This window comes from Diceros bicornis, chromosome 4 (genome assembly GCF_020826845.1).
Source record: "Diceros bicornis minor isolate mBicDic1 chromosome 4, mDicBic1.mat.cur, whole genome shotgun sequence".
In the NCBI taxonomy this organism is placed as follows: domain Eukaryota; kingdom Metazoa; phylum Chordata; class Mammalia; order Perissodactyla; family Rhinocerotidae; genus Diceros; species Diceros bicornis.
Window position 1 is genome coordinate 26,474,090 of NC_080743.1, and position 21,028 is coordinate 26,495,117.

A 21,028-nucleotide genomic window follows, 5' to 3' on the forward strand; every position below is an offset into this window, starting at 1 on the left:
AAATTAGATTTGAACAAATTGTTTGGTTTAGGTGATAGCCATCCAACAGTGTCAAGAGTGCTAGAACAAAATTCCAGATCTCATAGCAACAGGTGTACCCTCTTTGTTATGAATGTCTGTTGTGCCTGATCCCTTGCTGGTGTGTTATCTGTCCAGATGGTACAATCTGCCTGTGCTCACTTCTGTACTGGCCACATGGGGAACCTGTCTACATCCTCTGGGGGTGAAGGATATTCCTATGAGAAGGAGGGATGTTTTATGAATATATGAGATTTCTTGAGGGGGAAAATATTTGAAAACCCTCGGATATTGTCCTTTTATACTTTCAAAGACCGTATCAAAGTTGAAGTCACCTTGGAATTAAGGATGCAGTGTATCATTTTGAATGGAAAGATAGAATTTTATAGACGGAAGGGATCGACACGTGATTTTTATGGGTGAGAAAATGGAGGCACGGGGTGGCGATGTGATTAGCTGCAGCTTACACATGTAGTGACAGAGCAGGTATTAGAATCCGTCTGCCTTAAAGACCACAAATAAAGGCTAAGGATAAAGATTTCTCCTCTGCTTGGAGGTGTGTAAACAGTGGGGTCCCTCAGGTCTTATTTACATAATTGATCCAGAAGAAGGTGCACACAGTGGAATTTCTAGGTTTACAGATGACAGTAAGCTCTTCTGGGTTATGAAATCTCTAGCCAATGGGGATTTACTCCAGAAAAACTGTACTAGGTTATGTTAGTCATCAAAAGATTTGCAGGTGAGTTTCTTTGTGGGCAAATATGAGGTCAGGTATTAATCATGGAACTGTTGTAGGATGGTGTTTTGGTGGGAAAACCCAGGAAAGGGCTTTGAAAATACTTCTGCAATATTGTCCCAACTTGCTGTTGCAGATTAAAAAGGACAGGAAATGCTAAGCGTCATCAAAAAGATTTTGGAAACAAAACAGAAAACACAGTCTTAAGTGAGTTTCCACTGTGCTTTGTTCAGAGCATGGACACCTGACTTTAGGAAGGACACCAGGGCTGGCATGACCGAGGTAATGGTGCGTACCTAGGAAGTGTAGACGTTCATGCTAGTCGGAAGCTCCATGAGGATAGGGCCTTGCCCATCTGTTTTTCTGATAAAAATATTAGGATTTCTAGTATCTGGAAAGAAGACAACTGGGAGGAGATGTTATTGAAGCCCATGAAACCACTAGGATAGGGACAGAGGAAACCTGGATTATTCACCTAATCCCAGCAAACTGGAATGTGGTATTTCAGTTGCCTGCTTCCTTGTCTGTAGGCTCCAGTGCTCTGTCAGTGTGGTGAAGGCATGGTGTATCTGTCTTGTTCTCCACTGATTTCCTGGTGCCCCACACATGGCAGGCCCTCCATCCATATTTGTTGCCTGAAGGAATGCCTGAAGAGGTATGCCTTAAAGCTTTGTAAGAGAAAATTCAGGATGAATGCCAAAAAATATGGTACCAGTTTTTCTTAACCCTGGCTGGCATCAAACTCAGTCTGGGGAATATTTTAAAATTATAGTGCTGAGACCCTTCCTCATTCCCTTTGAATCAGAATCTCTGGGAGTGGAGTTTCATTTTGAAAAAAGCCTTTCCTGCCCGAAGGGATTCTGTTGTGCAGCTGAGACCCAGAACCATCGTCTTACGTAGCTGTACACAAAGGCTGGGTACTGACTGAAGACACTTTCAAAAAGGTTTTGAAACATTCATAGGTGAGTGGCCCACAATTGGTTATTAAGACAAATAGGGAGCTTTAAGGATACATCTGTATCCTTGGAAGGTGATGACCAAGACAGTGGATGGTCTGCAGTGTGGCCCTTGGTGCCTTCATGAGATACTGCATCCTGGGCTAGATGGCATGATGGGGCCAACTCGCAATCCATTCTTGAGCAGTCTTTTCTAAAGTGGGTCCATGAAGACAGTTGCACCAGCTGTGGAAAAACAGGAATAAAGAAAATGCAGCAAGCTTTTAGTTTTAATTTTAGTGCTAAGTTTATTCAATTTAAAGGGCCTTTTTTTTTTTTTCATCTTCGGTTGTCCTTCCTACTCTGAGGGGTTAATATTTTTTTTCCTTTTATGAAAGGGTGTTGATGATTTGCTTTTTGGTGTCATTTCTTGGTCATCTAAAACCTGGTAATTTGATGACAGTCTTCCTTTTGAAATTTTACTAGTCTATGAAATCAGAAGTCTGGGAAGTACTACTGCTCTGAGGTTTTCAAGATGTCTGTATCCTCCTCTTGACACCTGCTGTTGGGGAAGGCTCACATATATCGACGTTAGATTCGATTAGAACATTTCTTTTCTTAAAAACCTTTTTACTTTCCTCCTCTGCTTGCTGGTAATAGTTAGGAACATTGCCAAAGAAGGTTTCACTTCCCCAGCAACTCATAAATCTCACTGCTAAGTCTCAGCATCAACACATCACCAGCACTGCAATGAATTCTACAAAGCAGGGAGAAGAAAGGAAGTACAGACAACCCTTCTCTCTGAAGGATGTTGACCACCGGGAACCTGCCTTTCCAGATCTCACACAATGGAGACAGGACAGATTCATGGCTGTCACAGTGGGTACGAAATGCCCTGAGTCAAAATTCTCTTCATGGATTGTTCCCAACCCAGGACTAAGAGATATTTGAAAATTAAAATTCTTGGGAAAATGGCCCCCATGGTGCTTGCAATGACACCCTACTGAGTAAGCTTTTAAAATCAGTTTATTATCATATATAACTAGTTTTTTTAAAACTTAACTGGAAGCAATTGGACAGTTTATGGAATACCCAAAGTTATTAACAACTGTTTATCAGGCATTTACTGATTGTCCAAACCTATGCCCTGGAATTTACATGCATTCTCATTTAATCCTCAAAACAGTCCTGAGTGGAAGGTGGACTTACTGCCACTTTACAGATGAGGTAACTGAGGCTTGAGAAGTTATGTGATTTGCAAAAAATCATACAGAAGTGGTGGAGATGGAGGAGTAGTCTTGTTTATTTCAAAGCATGTTCTGTCATCTACTGTTCTCCTTTCTCTTAGATTTCTTTGAATTCATTTTATAATAACTATTTCTGTTAAAAAAACAAGAGATTTGGAGGTGTTAAGGAACGTTACAACTCATGCGGTTCATGCTCCTTATTTATGGATCAGATCTGAAATGTGGGAACCCAGCTGTGAAGAGTGGAGCTGTGGTGGCACCCAGGCCTTCAGGCCAGTGTTCTCATCTGCGCACAGTGGTTTTAGAAAAGGTCAACCTGTTGGTAAAATCACTTGAGTGAAAGTTTATCCTAGAATTGAGAGAGTAATTTAAAACCATTTATTTTGGTGCTTTCTCTAGTCCTATTCTCTTTTGTCACCAATCTTGGTGATAGAATGCCACTTGTAGTAGTACACATGAAGCACCCTCCTCCTAATTCGGTCTGACCCCACAACAACTACTGTACACAAATATATAAAGATGTAGCTAATATTTGTTAAGGTGTTATATCCAGGTGCTTGCTGAATAAATGCTATAATATGTATAATTGAAAACAAATAATCATTATCCGTATTCTCTAAGTAAAGAATGAATCAATAAATATCCTTATATCTATAATATGTATTTATAGATTTATTATGCTGAAGTGTAATCATTTCAGTGGAGTGAATTCATTCTGTTAGAGTTTCTACCTTAACAGTTTTATTTTTCATATTAACTTTTAGCCAATAATAAGGTACAAATTGGGAAATGGTCTGCAGTGTTACACAGCTTGCACAAATGCACCCCCTTCCTATACATACATGCAGAGAGAGACTTTTTTCTCTAACTTAGTTCTTTTCAAATATTTTTCTATTATGGAACATTTTTCTTTTTGCTTAGTTCTAAGTTCTTTTCCTTATAAATTATTAGTACCTGGCAAATTCTGTACCAGGCAGAAACTTTACAATTCCATCTGTAATTACTGCACTAACCTAAGAGAGAGAGAGTGAGTTGGAGGCCTGGGGCCTGGGGGTCTCCAGGGAAGGCGAAGACCAAACACTCCTGAAGTGGGGCCTCTGTAAGACGATTTATGGCAGCTGGTACTCAGCCTCAGGGGAGGGTGATCAGGAGGGAGTGGGGGGTGGACCTGGACTCAACTAGAAAGTACAGGTCCTGTCTAAAGGAGTCTGTTTAGCAGATGTATTCAGCAGCCAATTGTTGCCGTATGGGAATGTGGGCCAGTCTTGCCAGATCTTCTGATTTTTCACTGTAAGCCAGAAATCGGTATTATTACTTAAAAATCTCCTGATTTTAAAGGTTGGTTAACTCAATATTTTAAATAAGAACTTTCTGCAGACCAAACAAAATAGCTTTGTGGGCTGGATACAGCCTGCAAGCTTAGGCCCTGAGAGATAGACAGCCCTTTAGTGGCCAGGTAAACGGAAGTGTAGGATTTGAATAAAAGCACAATATGCTTTTAAAAGTCAGTTTAAGTTGAAACAAATCAAAACTTGATCTCAATGTTATGTGCTTCTCCCACTACCACCCGAAGCAGAACAAAACAAAAGCCCCATACTTGTAATGGTAACAGTTTCTGCCCTTTGAATTTGGTGTATTGTGTCTGGAGTAGATGCATTTGAAGGTTATCCTGCCTGAGGAGTAATAGATTTAAGGAGAAATATGCAGAGTTTGGGAGTAAAGCAGCTAGGAGAAGATGATACGGGTATGAGGGAGCAGGGGACCCAATGGTAAGAATGAGAGGTAAGTGCCACTTGGAGGTGAAGAATGGGATCATCTACCCCAGAAGATGAGGGAAGAGGAAGACTTATTTATACCTTGAAATTGTTTTGGGGGTAATAGGGAAGAGAAAAGAGGAGTCCTTACATGAGAAAGGGACAATTGTGACCTGATAAATATTTAGCAATAGTGCAGAATCTATGTGCGTGGGCCAGGGTTCTATTATTTTGCCGTTCCTAGTGTGTGCATGTTACTTTGTGATGTGGCTTCTGCAAAAGGAGAATTGGTGTGAAAAGGAAGGGAAAAGGTTTATGTCAGAAAGGAGAATATAGAGTGAGGGAAAGAAGAGGGGCCCACAGAACAGCAGATATCAAAAAGTAGGCCAGAGGGCCAGCCTGGTGGTGCAAGCGGTTAAGTGCGCGCACTCCGCTGTGGCAGCCCGGGGTTCGCCGGTTCAGATCCCGGGCACGCACCGACACACTGCTTTGCAAGCCATGCTGTGGCGGCGTCCCATATAAAGTGGAGGAAGATGGGCATGGATGTTAGCCCAGGGCCAATCTTCCTCAGCAAAAAAAAAAAAAAAAAAAGGAGGATTGGCAGATGTTAGCACAGGGCTGATCTCACAAAAAAAAACCAAAAAAAACAAAACGCAGGCCAGGAAAGCCAGAAAATGTTTGCATTGTAGGAAGTTGGATATGTTCGAGCATAAACCAACACTCATATTTTTTTTTCCAAACCACAGCATTGACTGAGGGGGTTTGCTTGGCAGCCCCCAGCTCCCAGATGGCTCTGGACATCAGCTTGTTTTGCTTGTGGAGGGCTGGTGTGCTCAGCGCCACTTGGAGCAGCCCCCACAGTCTTTTTGTGTGAGCTTCGAGGTAGCACAGCTGCCTCTGCCCTGTCAGGGCAGGCTGCTTGGAGAACAGTGTAGGCAGAATAGAGAGGGATTTTAGCCCCTCTCCCTTGGCTGGGTGCCCGTGTGCAGGACATGACCTCAGACCTGTGATGTGACCCTACTGGGGCTCCTGTCTTTAGGTTTATCTGCTTTTCTGGGGAAAATCCTTCCGTTATTTATACTTTGTTGTACATACGCCCTCTCTGAAAGAGAAGAGAGGTGCTATTTTAAGAGATCTCTATCACCAGCTGAGTCTAGACTCCTAGCCTAAGAGGGGATTTTTAAAAGCATTTTTCTCTTAATCATCCCAAGTGTAGCACATTGTTCCTGGAATTTCAGCATTTTCTGGGAAAGAAACCTTTTGATTGATCAGCAGGTTTTATTCAGTACTTAGGACTGTCATCCCTGTATGACCTGAACTTTGTCTTTCTCAGCTGGTGTAACTTTAAATTTTTAACACTTCAGTTGCTTCCAGAATAAAAAACGCATTTTAAAAATGTGCCCCCTGGGGCTGGCCCAGTGGTGTAGTGGTTGGGTTTGTGTGCTCCACTTCTGGCGGCCCAGGGTTTGCGGGTTCCGATCCTAGGCGCAGACCTATGGACTGCTCATGCAAATTAGAGGAAGATGTGTACAGATGTTAGCTCAGAGCTGATCTTCCTCAGCAAAAAGAGGAAGATTGGCAGTGGATGTTAGCTCAGGGGCAATCTTCCTCACCAAAAAAAAAAAAGAAAAAACACCAAAAAAAATGTGCCCCCACGTTAGTTAATTTAATGCAATAAGGGTCTTTGTTTTTTGCTCCTTATGGAAGCCAGTTTGTAGTATTGAGAGAATGGGTGCAGATTTCCTTGAACTGTTGCTGGAAAGAAGGAAAATTCTTAAAATTCCACTGTTTGTTCTTCCAGGGACTCTAGTCCACAGATGGAAATCCTGGAAGGTCCTGTCAGGAAATGAAACTTGTAAATAATCTTTGTGCTAGTTTGGGGAGCTATGGATTAACAAATTGTACAAGAAAACTTCTTTCACTTTCTTATAAAAATGCACTTAAAGAAGAACACAATCGCAGAGACTAATCTATTCTGGAAATAATGATAGGAAGCACTTACGTAGTACTCACACGTGCGCGACACTGTTTGGAGCACTTTGCATATATTAGCTCATTTACTCCTCCCAACAGCCCATTTTGTAGCAGAGGACACCAAGGCCCAGTCCCCAGTCTGGCTGCGCTTCCCCGTCAGCGTGAGCATCACGGCAAGCAGCCAAGGAACTCAAGGCCACATAGCTAGAAGTGGCAGAGCTGTGATTTGAACCCAAGCAGTCGTGGCTTCAGGATCTGTGCTTCATCACAAATTTGCTTTAGAAGCTTCTTTTGCTTTCTACATCACCTCAGCTTTAAACTCAGGATTAGGGTTTGATTTAAAAAAAGAAGGAAAATTATACTCCTTCCCTAATACCTCCTCTCCAAACCAAATAAACAAACAAAATTGTGGAGAGACAGTTTCCATCTAGGAACAGAACGCTAAAGGGTCTTCCTGGAACGCTGTACTAGAATACTGGACTGGTCATTCTCAGGGCTGCATTTGAGGGCTTGTGCCATGACAGCCTCACTCTTGGCACTGCATTGGTTTTAAGAGCACAAAAACTGTTTTACTTTTACCACTGGTGGATTTGGTGAGCTGAGAATGTTTTTAATATTGCTTTTTGCACTTAATATAGGGCCGTGGGAAGAACCAAGGATTTGGAGCCTAGAAGACTTGAGTTCTGGTCCTGGCACTCTCTTCTACTGACTGTATGACCTTGAATTTCTCAAGACTTGGGTTTTATCCTCTGTAAATGGTGGCGGGGATGAGAACGGCAATATGATTGGTTTGGAGAGGAGAAGCAGCTGTTGGATATGACAGTATTTTATAACCACGATGGCCATGTGTGTTAGGCGGTGAGTGGGCCAGCAAGCATATCCTCTGTGAGTCTCAGAAGTCCTTTTCCACGGGTGGTGGTGAGGTGGATGCTTGGGAGTGGTTGGGGAGGGTCTGCATTGATCTGAACTCCTTTCCTTTCCTGTTCTCTCCTTACCTGTATTATAGTGTGGACGTTGACTCCGTTTCTGGCCTGAACTCCTTTTCTTGCTTTTTCCCCCTCTGAGTTTGGGCTCTCCTCCAGTTTGCCTACAAAGTGTTGTTTGTTGTCCGGGGGAAGCAGGCGATTCTCTGGGCAGCGACTCTGTGGCTGCAGGCAGTTACTGTAGTTCAAAGCAAAAAGCCAAGCTGGAGTAGGAGGGACACTGACAGGGCTTGTTCTTTAGAATGTTCCACATTGATATTTGAGGGAAAGAAAGGGGAGTAAGAGATGACTTCTCAATAGAAATATTATGAAATGCCCTTCATAACAGAACAAAATTGGGTAGGGAGAAAGGGCTTTAAGAAATCACTGCTTATTAGTTGGAAAGCAAGTGCTTTTTTTTTTTAAATGAAAACAAATGCTTTTTGAGCACTTACAGTATCTGCAGTGTATTCTAATAGGATATGAAACATAAGTTAGTAATAAAAATAGCTATCATTTTGGTGCATTTTAGGTGGTCTGCTTTGGGCACACTTTTTGTGTTTTGTTATGACATCAGTCATGAAAGCAGGTATCTTTTCCTTTTTTCTGGTCCCATTTCAAAGATTATAAAATTGAGGCTCAATGTGTTTAAATAACCTACCAAGGGTTATAGTGCTCATAAGTAACTGGAAGAACTTAACTTTGAACCTAGGTCTGTGTCTCATCTACAGTCGGAAACGTAAGATACGCCCCTGCTTTCAGGGGCGTGTAAACAGTTGAGTATAATCCAGCACAGCGTGCAGTATATGCTGTAATTCCTGCATGGGCTAAATTTTTTTGATCTTTGCTCAGAGGAAGGAGAGACTGATTTTGACCGGAATGATCCGAGGTTTCACAGAGGAAAATAATGAGCGGGGCCTTGAAGGATGAGCAAGATGTGACTGGTAGGGAAAGAGTGGGAGAGCTGAGGGCACCTTGGGGCAGCTGAGCATGGAGACAGGAAAAAGGATGTGATGTGTTTGGGGGAAGTGCTGTGACACGGTGAGGGATGCAGGAGGAAAGGAGGACAGGAAAGTGGTTTGGGACAGATTACAGAGGGCCTGGAGTGTCCTACTAAGGAATTTGGCCTTCATTCCACTGCCTTAGAACGTTATTCCAATAAAGGTTCTGGAGAAGGGAAATCATTTGCTCCAGTCCCCGACTCCACTGATGGTGAGGAAGAGTAGAATGTCTGCAGCAGAGGTTCCCGACCCGGCTGCACCTTAGGGCCACCTGGGAGTTTCTTAAATGTACAGACTCTGGGAACAAGCCCCCTCTCCCACTGATTCTTGATGGTGTAGATCTGGGGTGGGGCCTGGGAAATCATGTTTAAAAGGCCCTGCAGGTGATTCTGAGTGCAGCCAGGTGAGGGAATGTGTCCTATAGGCATTAGGACATCCTGGAGAGGGTTCTGGGCTGAGGCTCGTTGTGGTTTTGTCATTGTGTGGATGATTTTTAAACCATGGGAGGGGGGCTAATAATCACATCTTGGGGAAGATCTGTGTATTTAGGTTTGAGGCTTTGCTTTTTATTCTCTATGAATATTAAATAATCTCAGAGCATTGTAATTTTCACATTCTTATCTAGAATATAATGGCTCTAATATTTACATCTTTGTGCTTAATTTCCCTTTTTTGTTTATTTAGAAGGAAATGGAATATGTAGGATTTCTTTGGTGACTGGCTCTTCATCATAGAGCTCATGCTGTGTGAGAGACTGTTGATGAAGAGACAGTCACCAAGGAAACCCTACATATTCCATTCTAAATAAACAAAAAATGGTGGCTACAGAGCTAACAGTTCAGTTCTTCAGTCTCTTAGGAGTTGAATGAAATGATGGTCATTTGTCCATTTCCTGGGACCCAGCCTGAATTTAGACCATTTTTTCCAGATGTTACAGACCTCTCTTAATCCCATTTCTTGAGTTCTAAAATCAACTACTGACTTTTCAAGTACAGTTTTTGCTGGAAAGGCAAATAGTTTACCAAGGGAGAAGTGATTTCTCAACATTAAAGAAATTAGAAATTATAATTTATGCTTAAAAAAATAATGTTAGTCCAAGTTTTAGCTCTCTTCTCTCTTCCTCCTCTGCTGTTCATTATTCTGTTGTGTGTTTGCAAACCATTCTCATGACCTTCTGCCTGTGCGGCATATTTGTAGTGGGGCCAGATTATACATACACCACTGATTTTTTCATCTGACCTCTAAATTCAGCCTTTGAGCCCCTTCATTTCTTTGAGTTTTGCTAACAAAGTCATCTTGTTGAAAGGAATATTATTTCCCATGAAACTTTACTGATGGCGTCTGAAATGATAGGATCATACTTTTTCAAGTTCAGGCCTAAGGTCCTAAAATTTTAAACATATCCAATTTACTATTGCTTACTTAGTACAGTCTTGACATTTCAGGTCTAGAGGTGGTTACTACCCCTTGGGCATCCTAGCCCCTCCCTGGAAACTAAAGGGAGCACAAAAATGAAACCCAACTTTTTGTTTTTCTTCATCTCCTGTTAATTTAAGTAAGTCAATTGGCTCGCCCTCGTTTGCCCTTTTTACACCTCCAAAATCAATGTTATGTGCAAATTTGATTATAACAGCGTATAATTCTAAGTTACTTTTGAATACAGATTGAATACTGTTCCTTGTGGTCCTTTTCTTCATCATACTTGTAGATGTATCCAGAGTTTTTCTTTCTAGCCTTCTTAACTCCCGTGTAGTTCTTGTAGCCACACAAATTTCAGTTGATTTAGTGATCCTGATTTCATGAGACACTGTATCAAATGCTTCCCCAAAATCAAAGAACACGGGGTTCGTTGCATTCCTTTCTCTTGCTAATTCAGTTGTGCTGTAGCCAGGCAGTCCTGGAGCCTTGCAATCCAGGATTCTGGTCAAGGTGAGGAAGCAGCCCCTCTTCCTGGCTTTTCCATTTGCAAGTATCTTTCCCTTTCTTTTCAGTATTCATTTATTCAGCAACCATGTAGCAGGCTCTGCATCCTTGACGCCCTACAACCAGTGGTTACATTCTTGCTGCAAAAACGAAAACCTCTGAGCCTTTCACGCTACTCCTTCAGCCATATCATGGGACTGTTCCCCACAAACTTGCATGCTGGAGAAAGCAAGGCCAATCCAACTGTGCCCTGTTGGTAGTAAAATGTGTTGGTGAAAAGTAGGCGCTGTGGCCAGACAGGCTGCCCAAGTTCTGGTATTTGCTAGCAGTGATACTGTGGTCAAATTATTAATATCTCTGTGTCTGTTTCCTGATCTGTAACATGGAAGTAATGGTAATTCCTGCCTCATAGGGTTGTTGTCAGGAATAATCGAGTCAATACATGTAAAGTGGTTGGAATTTGTTTAGCTGGGTTTAGTTTAATAATTGATGAATAATCTTTCAAAAGTTTATAATAAGGTTTCTGGATTTTCCAGGCACTTTGTTTCTGTTTCATGCTATTTGCCTTAGTCATTCCACTGCAGGCAAAGGAAAGGAAATGCAAATCAAACTACCTGATTTTGCCACCTTAAATTATTTGTAAACTGCTTTTCTTCTTTAAGTCTCCATTATAATAGGTAATTGAGAATTGATATATTCAGCAGACAGAGACGTGTGTGGCTTACTCTCTATCAACACATATATTTTGATACCTTCCGATGTGTAATTGCACAGATGCTCATATATTTTTAAATCCTTTTTAAGAACATTATTCTCTCAGTCATGAACATTATATTTATTTGACTTGTTAGGACCAAGCCTTCTAAGTTGTTGGATTTTTAATATATATATATTTTTAATGGATGCCCAAAGAGAATTAAAAAATATTTTTTTAAATAAGGAAGCAGAAATACCCACCACAGAAGATGAATAGACAAAACATGCCTTCCAAAGAAAAATGTCGTATAGGACAGTGTTTAGTCTACACCATAGATGTCACGATCAGCAGTCAATAAATAACCCAAGGCTGCTCATTGCTAGCAGTCTCTGCCGCGGACATTTTGAATACTCTTAATTTGTGTACAGGTATTTGCATTTAGTCAAACTTTTGTGGTTTCTTGCTATTCTTTCATATTTATGCTCACCAAATCACAGTACATCAGTCACTATGGCCCACTTTACACATATATTTGCATACTAACTGAAGAATGAGAGGGAAAACTTGGGAAAAAATGTATTAAGATTTTGTCCATCACGGTTTGACCAGTGGATCTATCTTATTTATATTTTATAAAATAATATTCAGCTGTAGCCCAAGAGCATATTTAATTTAATTTATACCAATTTATATTGCTGGGGCTTGAAATCAGTTGGCCTGTTGCAAAATACATGTTTAGAGTTTACACTTTACAAAAATTTGGCAAGATGATGAAGTAACATGATGCAGTTGAGAGAGAACATTATAAGTTGTGTTTTAAAAGTGAGATTCTTCTGTGTAAAAGATGTGTAGCACAGAATAATAAATCCATAGCCAAAGTGCACCCACTCATTTCTCTTCAATTAAAAGGAGGAAGAACAGATGCAGGGTGAATTTTAGCTCCATTATCTACTGTTTTGAGAAAATGACTTAACATCCGTGAGCTCCACTTCTTCTAACATAGTGATCAAGACTCCTCCCTGCAAAGGCAGTTCTGAGAATTCAGTGAGGCCGGGCATGTCAGGGTCCTATGTAAGTGTTGCTAATTCTGTGCAATGTGGGTGAGTTCATATGTGTGTTTGGAAGCTGGGGAAACTGAATCACTGAGCTCAGGGACATACAGCTCAGGCCTGTAGCTACCCTGGCCCGTGTTTCTAACTTGTAGCTAGTCTTCCAAGTCATGCTGTGGGCTACTCATAGTAGCTTTCCTTCTCATCTTGTGCAAAACCAGGAAACTCTGTGCCCAGGAGGGAGCCTAAGCCATCTTGCAGGCAGATTTTTTAAAAAAGATGATTGGCACCTTCTTGCTACATTTTTTCCATGAAATGACACTGGTTCCTTAAAGATGGCTAATAACCCTCTGTGGGTAAATGCCAATCAAGCCAGCCAGTTGGCTCTGAGGACATCTTCCTTGAAAGCCATGGCCCAGGTTTTGCAGAGGCCAGGAGGTGAGTGTGAGTGCCAGAGACCTCCTTCACAGAAAAGCCTGTTGATTTTGCTGCCCTGGAAGTAAAGACAGAGAGAGGGACACGGATATGAAGGTTGCTGGTACAGAGAGGCAATCTCTTAGGTAACCAGACGGCTTGTCATTTTCTTATTCTTGTTTTTAAAATTCAGCTGTAATAATGGCCAGGCATCCCCATACTGAGACACCTTGTGGCAAACATTTTTAACAACCAAAGTACGGTCTTTCTCTTTTAAGATGAAGAAATATAAGCAGCATCATTTTTAGGTATGAGTTTATCATTTTCTCTTCCACACCCATTAGTCCTCAGAAAAGCTATCTCTTGTCACTTAATTGGGAGCCTCTAAAATGGCTTTCACAATGTTGCTATCTTCATCCATGGACTGTGGTACTTAGGGAGTGGGAATTTTCAAAGTGAACCCACAAAATTCTTCCAAAATTAATTTTCTATTTTGTGGTATTATTTGTGCCTACATGGGAGTATATTTTTTCTCATCTTATGAGGTTGTGTTTTTAATATTTTTTTTTCTACTCGACAGTGGTAAGGAAGAAACACTTCTCCATGAAAAGCAGAAGGGGCAAGAGAATAGCTGAGCCATGGGAAAGGATGATATGATGCTCGGGCCTTGTGGTTTTTGGGAACATGTCAGGAACTGATGTCATCTTAGGAGCATTGTATTATCTGAACTATGAACTTTGCGGTTGATACATGTTAATTTTAAGCATGTTTCCTTTGCTTTTTCTTAAGAATTTTATTTTTCTTCAGAGATTTTCCTCCTAGGCTGTTGGAGTTGTTATAATGAGTAACAGAAATGAAGGCAGGAATAACAAAAGGCATTTTAAAATAGAATTGGATCCAAAAACATGGTAATTATTGATATGGTGTTTTAAATGAAAAAGGAGAGAAGTTTTGAGCTGAATGCCCTCCTTCCTGCTTCCCTCCCACCAGGTACTGGATGGGAAAGAAATGGCAGTGCTTTGGGAAGAAGCATTAAGTTTGTGAAGAGAGATGAAGAGTTGACAGGATCAGGGTAACAAGGGACTGAGAGAAGGAAAAAGGTGGCAGCAGACACAGAGCTGTACCCTAAAAGGATGCTAAGACCCCTCAGGAAGTTGTTAGTAATAAGCCCTCATTCGACTGTGCGTGCCTGAAGGATAGGAGTGGTCCTAACTCCTGCCCAGCCACCGTCCTCACTCACACTTGATGGCCTGCTTTCACACTTGGGCTGCCCTTGCCTGATGTTCAGTCTCCACCTGCAGAGTCTGTGCTGCTTCGTGAGGTGGTGGGGAAGGGCATGAGGTGGTAGGGAAGGGTGTGAGGTAGTAGGGAAGGGCGAGTGAGATGTGGTTCATCTGGAGGCAAGACAAAAGTACCTGCTTTCTCCCTCACTCTCTCTGCACGTGTCTGGGGTCTCACATTGCCAGTTCTTAATCACCTTTTAGTGTGTACTCTGTTTCTTGGCTTGTCAGGATAATGGTAGCATGCTACTGACAGGTGAGTGAACTAAGTGCTAAAGCAGAAGGAAATGGAAAATGAGAGAATTTCTACAGTTTCACTAAGTTGAGGCCATGCGTGTTTTTTTTCTCTTCTTAAAAAAGCCCAGTTAGAGAAAAAGAATTCAGGGAAGAAATATTAGTCAGCTGATTAGGTTCTGAACTGGACAGACTTTGCACCTTGGCATATGAGTGGCTATCCGAGAACCTTTTGAACTCTTGCCACCAAGTAAATCTGAAAAGACTGACAGAGCCAGTAGTAGATAAATGGAAAGGGCACAGTGTCCTCTGCTCAAGTATTGAAGGTACCTGTTATTCAGGTGGGTAAGGAACCTAGCTAGTTCAACAGAGTGGTAGCATGTAAATTGCAGGGTCATTTCGAGATGAAGGAATGGATCACAGATGGTTGCTGGGCTTGACTTTTCTCCCAGAATTCACTATTGTTTTGAGAATTAGCAGAGTGTAGAGGAAATAGCCGAGCTTTTATACTTAGGAAAGACCTATTATTCATCTCTCCATTTGACCACTTTCTAGCTGAGACATTGGAACAGTTGACTTGGCTGACCCTGTTTCCTCAATTGGGAATATGAGAAGAGGACTTTTGCAGATCTGTTGGGAAATGTTAAGACTACGTGGAGATTAAAATGAGGTGCCATCTAGCACTGACTAGGAACTTAATGTCCATCAATTTCTTTCTATTTCAGTCCAAGTTTAGCTTTTAATGAAGAATAAACATCCTTTATATTCTGTTCTCCATGTCGAGTTTTGAAACATGAATAAATTTTATTTAAGCCATCAGCTTGATAATGAAAAGAGCTGTTGATCAGAGACAGTCCTGTAAGTGCCTTGTAACCTGACAGATTTGTGTGCAACGGCAGGCAGGCTACAGATGGAGCCATCCACACCTGGAAGCCCAGAAACCCAGCACTGAACATGGATGCAAACTCATAGAGCTGGCACACTTTGCATACGGCAGATTCTTAAACCACCTGTTCATTATTTTTTAAACGCTACCCTAAAGTTCACCTAAGTCAGAGGGTAACAAAATGAACATAAACCCAGAACTTTGGAACTGCTCTGTGATTCATATGCACAGAGAAATACTGAATTCTTTTCTGGAAGAATGCCCTTACACGATTATCTTTCGTGTGGAATTGGTATATGTAAATGTTAGGAGACTGTTGAGGGTGAGGGTCCCAGTAGAGGGAGATCCTAGGAACCCGGAATATATATATATATATATATATATATTTTTTTTTTTTGGCAGTTCATGGCAGCTGTGTGCACACTCTCTCGTTTGAGTCAGCCAGGCGCAAGACAAGTACTTTCCCGTCCTGAAGCTCTTGAGGCTGCTGAGCTGTAGTGGATATACTGGGATGTGGCTATTAACTTTAAATTTTTGTATAAATCCAGCCTCCACTCCCCTGAAAGGCTCAGTCCTGTCTTGACACCTTCCCCAGGCGATTTTTTTCCAGGGGCGGGGAGGAGAGGAAAGGAGGAAAACGCAGGCAGGCTACACTCAGTGCGCGGGGGAAGCGTGGAGTTGACCGACTTCGGTGCGGGGAGGGGAGAACCTAGGCTGGGGCTGGAAACGGAAGGGCTGCGAGCGCGCTGGCGGGAGGCGAGGCCGCGGGGAGCCACCTCGCGGGAGACGGTGTGGCAGGTCGACGCCCGCCCGCCCGCGGGGAGAGCGCCTGGTGCCGACCATGGCGAGGCTGGCAGCGGCGGTTATGCAACCCGCAGCCCCCTGGTCCTCGCTTCCCACCAGCTTGTGTCCCTCCCTCCACTCGGCCGACATCGGATCTCTCTGGCTCTTTCTCTCCCCTGTGTTTTCAAACAGGAAGTGCACGGCTGTCTGTAACGTGCTGCCGGGTCCCAGGATGGAGGAGTGAAGAAGGCTCCGCGTCGCCGGTGCCAGCCTGCGGAGCCCGCCAGAAGCCGAGTCCCCGGAGAGCGCCCTGAGGGAGCAGGGTGGCCGCCTGGTCCAGGTGCGTGGGGCCAGGTCGGGGAGCCCGCGGGGCCCGGCGCCAGGCTGTCACTGGGCGCCACTGCCGAGTGCCGCTGAGCCTGATCGCCAGCTCCGCGCGGCAGCCTCACTTGCATGTTTGTTCCTGTGGCGCCCCCCTTATTGCTTTCTCCCCCGGGGGTCTGCCAGACTCTGTCGCTGCGCCGCCCCGGCTGTGTGGAACCAAGGCGGGAAGGCACGGGCCAGCGCGCTGCGCCCACGGGACCTGCCCGAGCTTACCTTGGGCGGGAGCTTTCCTGGCTGGGCTGCCTGTGCCCGGAGGCTTCCCGGAGTCCCCAGCTGCCCTCTCCACCCTCTACTCCTCCTCCTCCTCCTGATGCTGCCTGAAGCAGCGGCTCTTTGTTCCTCACTCCCTGGCCTGGAGTTCTCTACATGTATGTCTGGGAGCCTGGGCTGCTAAGAATGGTGTGAGTGTGAGAGGTGGGGCCGTAGGGGGAGAAGGAGGATGAGTTGTGGGTGAAGTGTAAGGAAAGCAAGAGTCTTGGTGTCCAGGCTCAGAAATCCCACCTCCTCAGGCTGTGGGACAGGGAGCCCCTCTCTTTGCTTTCTGTTTTGGGAGAGCCAGGCCATCAGGAACTGAGGCAATTAGTGATGCAGACCCACACGGGAAAGGTAGCGACCAAGAATGAGGGACAGCTAGTTCTGAAGTGTTTAGTCTGGTGTCTGGCTTATTAACTCCAGTTGTGGTTTCTTAGCTGGGCTCCCTTGCTGAGACAGAAGGTACTTTTAAAGGTAGGAGCCAGACATCTTTATTCATTAAATTCCATTTTTCATCAGAGTAAAATTGAGAATGACTTTTCTCAAATTCACTAGGTAGATTGTAATTTCACATCCATATCTTGCTCCATCTCAAATGTTCATAGGCGGAGAACAAACGCTAGAGAAAATGTTGGTTTTATGCACAGACCTAGACTTTTTGCTCCTTCCTTTTCCTGGCAGCTCCTGTCTCTGCAGACTGAGTTAGGTTGACTTCTCACCCAATGAAAGCCTGGCCTTGTTTCTCCACCTGTATTTATCTATCTGGTGAAACTGCAGTCTTGTGCACAGACCCTAAGGGGGGGTGGTGGTTGATAAGAATCAGTTTGATGGGAAGATTGTATGGCCTCAAATTAAATGTTTGAACAAGGTTAAAGCCAGTAGCATCTTCTTACCTTTATTTTGGAGAAAGGGATGTGAGCAAATGACTAGAGGGGAGGAAAGTCAGATTCTGCAAAGGAGGGTATCTTTCTGTAGAATGGAGGGAAAGTACATCATCACGGTACTTCGTGCGCTTAGCTCTTTCACCTTACTTGGTGGCCAAGCTTCCTCAGGAAGCAGGGTTAGTTGTAGACGTTAAATTCCTGAGGTCATATGCTGACTATACCATTCAAATTTGAAAATTTTATAATAAAATATATTTACTCCATAATTAGTTTTGCTTTGAAAGGAAAACCTTTTGTAGTCAGGTAGCCTGGTAAATTTGTACTACCCCTCCTCATTTTTTTCTGCCAGCAGTATGGAGGTAATTTGAATTATAAGATCCCATTATTTAAATGGTCCTTCAGAACTTTAATCTCTTAAAAGGCAGCTGCTTTGAGCATTGTGATAATATCAATAATTGGCATAATTGTGTTAGCAGTAAGTATCCAAGATACACTGTGAGAACTGAGCAATTAATTTTATCTTTTTCTAGATAGGTAGACGTGGACTTCTTAAATTTGAATTTAATTGTGAGATATCTGTGTTTATGCCTTTTCTCTTGCCAAATACATCATGAGATTAAAAGTGAAAACAAGCCATTAAGAGACTCTTGAAAGACCTGTACAACCATAGTATTTTGCCTCTATTTTTATACCCAGGTATTCTGCTGGCCCTCTGGTTCATTAATTTGTTTGAAGACTTTCTTTAGCATCTGTCACTCTGCTTTAAGATAAAATAGAACAGCCTCTGTGTCCCTCCAAACTGCTCCCCTATTTTGGAACAGGATTTAACTCCCACCCTAGTGGAATTTAATAATAAATAATAACCCAGGAATAATAATAACTGGTCTTTAGATCCTCATTTGCCATTTACAGAGCACATTTTCTGTATCTCATTTATAATTTGTTACTCCTTTTAACAGTCTGGTGAAATAGGATTCATTTACTCCATTTTGTGGAGAGAGGAAACCGAGGCTGATAAAATGTGACTTGTCAGTGGTCACATTAGTAAATGGAGGTGCTAGAGTTGAACGAGAGTCTTTTGATTTATAGCCCTTGGCTCTTTTGTAATCTCGAAAGTTGCTGCCTAAGGAAGAGATGACCGCAATGATTCAGGTGGTCCTTAGCCATTCCAAAAGAGAGCTGATAAACACTGACCTGTGATTAGCGTTACCTAAATCTCCAGATCTCTTTCCACTCCCTCTACCCAGAGCTCAGGGTATTTTTTGTTTTTTTTGGTGTTTGAAATTGACACTTCCTCTGTGTTACTGATGAGATTGAGCTGTTTTTGAATCAATGTGATTTGTTTATGTCAAGTCTTAGTGAACAGTATCTTTTTGAAGGGTCAGATTAGCATATTTTAACTTTTTAGAATAAAAAAACACCACTTCTGGTAACCCTAGGACAGTTTACATCCCAGAAAAGAAATAATAAATTACTAATAAATTAATAAATGATATATGTGACTCTCCCTGCACTCTACTACCATACATACCATACTGCCGCTGTACATAGCCCCCTCAATTCCCTGCCCCCCTTCAGGATAACCCACTGAAAAGCTCATATTACAGAAAGACACGGGTAAACCCATATATACTTTAAATTATATATTAAATATTTTTGTAATGTTCCCCAGATGGAAATAAGTTTATTTTTCTTATCTTTGCAGTGCTTAAAGCTCTCTTTAACTGGGTTTTTTTCTTTCTTTCTTTCTTTTTTTTTTTTACCACCGAGAAGAATATAAATTAAAATTTGGAATACATTTTCACTGGTAAATGCTGGATAAAATATTTATTTTCTCTTCAACAATTGGAGTATCTGTAGTGATCCATAACTTCCCCTCTATGGAACTGTGTCAAAGCATCAGAGAAGGAGGAGAAGGCAGGGGGGCAGGAAAGAGAGATAAAGTGAGTGGTCTTTCTTTTATAAGTGAGGAGTGAAATGATATATGTATATTTTCTTAATACACAGTCCACTGCCATTTCTGTCTGTTTTGGACAGTTGTAATGGCTTGTGAACTAAGAATGAAAGGGTAACTAGCTTTGATGTTAAATGCCAAGGAAAAGTTTATGGCCCAGAGAGGAATAGGAGTGGAGATAAAAGTGTGTTAGGATCTTCATTTTTTTCAAAACCCTCTCTCTTTTTCCTTCATGTCTCTTATAAAATAAAAATTATCTTCAACTGGAAATTGTAAAATTTAAAGCAGTGACTCTCAACCCTTGTAAAAATCGGGAAACTTTTATTTAATACTAAAAGATTTCAAAGATTTTTACTTGTCTAGAGTTTTCCTCATTTCTGATGATTACTAATATTAAATGACAGAGTTACTATTTAATATCACTCAACTGAATATATATTGTAAATAATGACCATAGCATCTTCCTGTATTTGTAAAATAGTAGTACCTATATGTGTGAGACAGGGGTTCAGTCTATAGACCTCTGCCAGTACCCCAAAGTCCACAGGTTGGGAATCAGGACCAAGGTAAAGCAACTACTCCAGGCTGAAAATGTTGGAATGGTGATGTGAAATGTACAGTGTGTTAGCCATCAGGTTCTGAAGATTCCCAGGTGGAGTTTTTCCTCTTTGTTGTATATTAAATGGGTGATGTGTAAAGTCCTGACTTTGGATCTGAATCTTGTTTCCGAGTTGTTTTTCATGGTCAGCTGTGAGGTCTTGTAGTTACTCAGTCATGGAAAACTGGATTTCTTCTAAGAGCGTTTTCCCTACAATACTTCTGTGAATATTCCTGCCTTATCTTTGTAGAGGCAGCACTCTGACACCAGTGGCAGCATCACCACCATCATAACTTCCATCAGCCAGCAGCCTTATATTCATTTCTAAGAAGCTGAAAGAGGCTTCCCAACCTTAATCTTTATAGTTTTCGATAAGTATATGGAAGGGGAGAGATTATTGATCCCTGTTCTGTATTGGAAAAAACTGACACAAAAGTTCATATTGAATCAGTCTTTCTAGTTTCCGTGCCTATTGCTGTGACTTTGGTATTCTGTTTAAGATAGGTTAGGCAGGGCACCAAAATCTGTGAGGGTTAGTGCATGATGTTCTTTTTTCTAGTAAAAAAAAAAAAAAATCACTCCTATTTATTGAACACCTCGTATGTGCTAGACCCTTGACATGGATTATCTCTAATCCTCCTGGTGTTGTGCAGGGTGGGTAATATCCTTGTTTTACAGGTGAAGAAGCTGAGGCAGGCAGAAATTGTAACTTATCCAAGTTACAAGTGGACAGGCTAAGATTTGTGCAGTCCCCACGCTAAAACATTTCCCTCATTACACCTGCTTTTTTCTGTATTTAACCTCCCCTATGAAGATAAATGATAACATTTTGTTTAGTCTTACCTACCTTTTCAGCAAAGGTTCAGTTAAAACCACAGAGACTCTGCAGACGTGAGGAATAGGGATGTGAAAGAGTCAACATTTTTATAAGTATTCTTGGCTTTCATGCAGTATGTATGCATTTTTTCCCTAAAAAGCCTGGGTATATTGAATCTATTGGTGAGAGTTTCTTGAGGCAGTACAGTATTGCTCACAAGCAATATTACTAGATCATAGGATGTAA

The 21,028-nt window shown here is 42.1% G+C and overlaps 1 protein-coding gene across 10 annotated transcripts in view; it reads left to right on the plus strand.

Annotated features, from left to right (window-relative positions):
- LRRC8D (leucine rich repeat containing 8 VRAC subunit D) overlaps window positions 1–21,028 on the plus strand; it is a 111,977-nt gene that overhangs the window by 4,763 nt on the left and 86,186 nt on the right. For 6 of the 10 annotated variants that reach the window (XR_009219736.1, XM_058538481.1, XM_058538477.1 and 3 more), the window contains exon 2: window positions 16,086–16,233. The exons of 2 other annotated variants lie outside the window; for them this stretch is intronic. The gene's annotated coding sequence lies outside the window, so the exon portion shown is untranslated. Of the gene's footprint in view, window positions 1–7,302; window positions 7,577–15,925; window positions 16,234–21,028 lie in introns of those variants that run through there. 2 more of the 10 variants (XM_058538482.1, XM_058538480.1) reach the window with 2 other exon arrangements.